Below are 5,819 nucleotides of genomic sequence, written 5' to 3'. Positions count from 1 at the left end.
AATTCTCTCATCATTTAATAAAATATTACAAAGTGTTTTCTCACTCTTTCCTTCGAACAGCATAGTTTTTGTTTTATTTGCATTAATTTTGAGGTCCATGCTCTTCACGCTTGCATCTAGTTTATTCAACATTCTTTGTATGTCTTCGATAGACTCTGCCATAACAACCTTATCATCTGCGAACGCTAAACCAACATACCCTTACCGTTTGGAGATCCACACCCTCTTCGTCGAAGAGAGCCATTCTTAAACCCTTGTCCATAAATAATATAAATAACCATGAAGACATAACGCATCCTTGTCTAACTCCTTGAATAATATCGAAACAGTCACTCAGTTTCCCATTCACTCTTATACTCGCTTTGCTACCTGTATGTATTGTTTTTATAGCTTGTAGGATCCATCCATTGACTCCATACTCTTTTCGGATTTCCCAAAGTGCCTGGCATAAATCCACTTTGGACTTCCCAAATCTTTGCTCCTGTTATTTTCATTACCCTACGAATAAGTATTTTTGAATATATTTTGCTTACGGTGCTTAATAAGCTAATCCCTCTATAATTATTGCACTCGTTTTTATCTCCCTTTCTCTTGTATAATGGTATGATAATCGTTTTTTTCCAATCGTCTGGGACGTCTCCCATCTCGAAACATAAATTTATCAATTCTCAAAGTCTATATGGTATGCACGCGCCACCGTGTTTGAGCATTTCAGCGTTAATACAATCTACCCCGGCAGCCTTGCCGTTTTTCAAGTTCTTAATTATATCCCTAACCTCAGTGACACAGACTTTTTCAATTGAGTTTTCCATCGCATCGTGTTCAGCATCGCAGTTGTGGTGTCCTATAGCTTCACCTCCGAATTGTCTGCTAAAATAGTCTCTGAAAGCCTCAAGTATTCCGTCTGCATTATATACCATTTTCCCCCTACTATTTCTCATGTTTACAATTTCTGTACTTTTGTTTCCTTTCATTTTTTTATAAAGTAGTTTCTTGCTTCCTTTAAAGTCGTTTTGTATTTTTATCTTTTCTTCTGCTCTAGTTGTATCTTTACTTTCTTTAATTAATCGTTTAAGTATCCTGTTTTCGCGTCTATAATCATTTGTACGTCTATTTCTTTTCTCATGGCTAAAACCTGCGATGTTCAAAGTTCTCTTGTACGCTTCTCTTTTTGCTTGTTGGGCAGTCAGAATTTCACCATTCCACCACGCATCACCAGACATTCTTCCTACAACTGCGGTACCACACACTTCGATCGTACATCTAACAAGGATATCCCGTAACATTGTCCAGGCGCCATCTATATCTTTGTTTTTTATACGGTCCTCCCATGTTGCCCTATCTATGCTTTCGATTATCTTATTTTGGAAATCTATTCACACATCCGGTTTCTGTAGGTTCTCAATTTTGATTTGCGTTTGTTTTGCTTTCTTGGTTCTCTTTTTCTCTCCATCCCCGACCTAAGTTAATTTTTGAGATTAGAAGGTAATGACCAGTATTGCATTCAGGACCCCTCATGACTCTTGTATCTTTGACTAACTTTCTTAGTCTTTCATCCGCAACAACAAAGTCAATTATACTGCGGCTATTTCCTTTAGACCAGGTGTACATGTGGATCATTTTAAGCCTAAACCAAGTATTTGTAATAAACAGACCCCTTTCTAAGCATAGACCAACTAATTTATCTCTGTTAGAGTTTGTTCTTGGATCCCCAAATTACCTAATACTCTTTCTGTATCCTGATTTTGGATGCCCACCCAACCGTTCATGTCTCCTAGTAAAATTATTCTTTCCCTGTGTTCGCTAATGTTTATTGTGTCATTTAACGTGTCCCAGATGGCGTCTTTTACTTCTCTGGGATCACTATCAACCGGCGCGTAGCATGCTATGATAAATAGTCTTCTGAATCCTACTTTCATTCTAGCCCACAGCAGTCTGGGAGACACGAAACCATGGTCACCGAGATGATGCTTTGCTCTTTCATTCAAAATCAGACCTACTCCTTGTTTACCATGTGATTCACAGTCTACTTCTGACCATTTTTCAAATCCGCCTTTCAACACGCCGTTTTTTATGTCTTTGGTTTCGCATCCCTTTTTCTTTGTTTCAGACATACTTAAAATGTCTAGTTTCTTCACGTCCATAGTTTTACGCAATTCTTTTACCTTGAGATCATTTACTCCCCTAGCATTCCAAACACCCAGTCTTCATTCATCGCCTGAAACATGACCTTTAGATTTTCCGTGTGCATGCCGTTTGTCATTAAAAGTTCCAGTCCTTTCCGAGGCTATTTTGTAGTTGGTATTATTCATTGTTTAGATTATCCGCCCAACTAACACCTTTATACAATAAGTTTACTTTCTGATTGGAAATCATGTCAAAGTTAAGTATCAAATCGTCATATGGTGGAGATTGTAGTTCTAACGTCAGTCCCACCAAAAACTTTAGTTAAAAAGGGAGGGTTGGGAGAGGGGGAGGTAGAACTGGAACCGAGAGATATTATAATTATCGATTTTAATTTTCGTATATAAACGGCAATGCTTTTATTTCCACAATACTGCTTATGCATGCAAGTCGATCATTTTCGGAGAAAACTCAGACTTTATTGAAGCTTAATTAGACGAAAATTAAATATAATAGAAATTAAGGATTTAAAATTAAAAAATGTTTCTTTCCTCCTTTTTATTTTCGTCCAAAGTAAGGATGAATAGTTTTCTTCTTTTTTCTTTTTCAGGGGGAAAGGAGGGGAGAAAAGTGTTCCTTTTTTCACATTCCAATAGGAACAATTTGTGGTGGTTGTCCAAATTTGGTCGTTATATTCATGAATTTATTTTCAGAAATTCTTTTCATCAATTTCATTAATGCACGTTAAAAAGGGATTTTACATTGGATTGTTTTCCAACTTAAATATCCTGAATTTTAATTTAGCTGACTTGAATTGGAGGTCATTTTTATTTCAGGTTTGTTTCGGGCTGATTTGTCTTTTAAGCTTTCCCTTGATTCTCAATTGTCAGTGAGATAGAACCGTGGCAGGTATGCTGTTCCTGCTGACAACAAATTTTATTTTTATTTTATTTCATTTAGTTTTGATGTGATTTGATTTCATTTATTTTTTATGTGTTATTATTTTTTTCTCATTGTTTTTTTTTATTTTCATTTCATTTCATGCCATTTCATGCCATTCCATTCCATTCCATTTCATTCCATTTCATTGTCTTCCATTTCATTTCATTCCATTTCATTGTCTTCCATTTCATTTCATTCCACTTCATTTAATTTCATTTCATTCCATTCTATTCCATTCCATGCCGTTCCATTCCATTCTATTCCATTCCATTCCATTCCATGCCATTCCATTTAATTCCATTCTATTCCATTTCATTCCATTCCAGTTCATTTCATTCCATTCCATTTCATTTCATTTTATTCCATATCGTTTCATTGAATTTCATTCCATTTCATTCCATTCCATTCCATTTCCTTCCATTCTATTCCATTTCATTCCATTCCATTTTATTCCATTCCATTCCATTTCAGTCCATTCCATTTCATTTCATTTCATTTCATTTTATTCCATTCCATTCCATTCTATTTCATTCCATTCCATTCCGTTTCATTTCATTTCATTCCATTTCATTTCATTTTATTCCATTCCATTCTATTTCATTCCATTCCATTCCGTTTCATTTCATTTCATTTCATTTTAATTTAATTTAATTTTATAATATATATATATATATATTTTTTTTTGGCCTTCATAAGGGTGCTGTATGAGTTCCGAAACGTCGGTGATTATTATATATATTTTTTAAAATATTTTTTATTGGGATTTGATAATGGTGGGAATAAAGAGGAAGAAAGAAATAAAATAGAGAAAGAAGGGGATTTGATTGGTTGCGTTGTCATTTTTCTTTCCTCCTTTCTATTTTTGTCCAAAGCAAGGATGAATAGTTTTCTTTTATTTGTTTTTTTTAGGGGGAAAGGAGGGGAGAGAAGTGTTCCTTTTTTCAGATTCCAATGCGAACAATTTGTGGTGGTTATCCAAATTTGGTCGTTAAATTCTTGGTTTTATTTTTAGGAATTCTTTTCATTGAAAAATTCGATCGAGATTTGAAGATGATCTATAATCTCTAATCTCTAACTTCAAATACGTGATCTACATGAAAAAACTCTTTAGCCAGAAAACCGGCTGGATTCGGGATGTGTTATTCTTCAGTTTCCCTCTCCCCTGGCTAAATGTCCAGACGGATGCGAATACTTTAAATAAAATCGGATTCACCCGCTCTAAATTTGTATCCTTTGAAATCTCCTTATATTTTTAATGTATGTAAATACTTTGAAACTTTTTAAAATCTCTTTATATCTTTGATATTCTTCGGAATACCTCAATCCTTATTAATAAATTCTTTGAAATTACGTTGATTTATCATAAAATTCCTTGCAATCTCACTTAAGTTCATACCAAATTATGAAAGAATGTGCCTTAAACCAAGAAATTTTAATTTATTATTGACCTTTATTTTTGGAGATCAAATATACATTTTTTTCAAAAAATGGCTACACCGGATGCAAAGCGCGCGAAGAAACGAGTGGAAATTATAATAGACAAGATTTTTTATTCTTATTAAAACGATTGAAAACCTTCAAATTAGTTTGTATGTTCGCAGGAACCACTTATCGCTTATTTTCATATATAAAAATGAACATCATACTTTTTTAGCTTAAACATTTTGCCGAGAAAAAACTAAGCTTTCTTTCAAAATAATAAATTTTAAATATGCCTCTTTTTTAAAAGGTTACATTTTTAAATTTAATTGTCGAAGTTTGAATATTTGATTTTTTGAAATGCTGTATTGGACGGAATTTGATATCGCTACTAGATGAGCTAAAAATTGCTGAAATCTACGATATCCACGAAAATCGAGAAATTTACGCTTCCTCCCCAACGGTAAATGTTAATCAAACTTTTGTGTGTAAAGATTATAGTTGATAAGTACTTAAGCTAAATAATATTCTAAAGTACGTATTTTGACAAAGTTAGGCGATAATAAATTTTATATACTCTCTGATAATCAATTATCTTTTCTCCCCGCAGCATATGTATCAAATAAAGCCAGCTGATCACGTATCATATTATTATACCTTCCAAAATTATATGAAACATTTTATTACATACTAAATGTCATTTTAAACAAAACCAGACTTATATAACACAACTATGTAAATATCAAAAGGAAAAAAGTGTCCCACTCTAATTTATGCTGCAAATATTTGATATAATTTAGAATCACGAAAGAGACAGTGACTAATATATGAGTGCTTGAAAAATCTTGTGGAAAATATTCATCACATTCGCGGTTTTACTAATTTTGTTGGTAAGTATATCATAATGCACTATCTTATCTGTAAAATCTGTTAAAAATTGATTAAGCATTTTTTATTTATCAAAATAAACGTTAAGCAGTTTCTTTTTCCCTTATTTTTTTATATTTTAAAATCAGATAATGATTTTTTCTTTGAAAATGAAAAAAAATCAAAAGGGTGTGGAAAATTCTATCGCAACTTTACAACACAAGATTTTGTTTTATCATTTGTAAAATAGTTGCAAATGGCTCAAATTGATGGTACTAGTTAAAAACCAAAAAATTTCACCGATAAAAAAATCGGTTATTTACTAGGCAGTCTGATAAGTCCCTGAATAATGAAACACGCAGACGTTTTTTGGCCAAAGTCGGTTTTATTTTTCAACATACTCTCCTTTTAAGTCGATACAGCGAGTCCAACGATTTTCTAACTTTTTGATACCGTCCGAAAAGTAC

This window comes from Belonocnema kinseyi, chromosome 9 (genome assembly GCF_010883055.1).
Source record: "Belonocnema kinseyi isolate 2016_QV_RU_SX_M_011 chromosome 9, B_treatae_v1, whole genome shotgun sequence".
NCBI lineage: Eukaryota > Metazoa > Arthropoda > Insecta > Hymenoptera > Cynipidae > Belonocnema > Belonocnema kinseyi.
Note: the sequence above shows the minus strand (reverse complement) of the source record.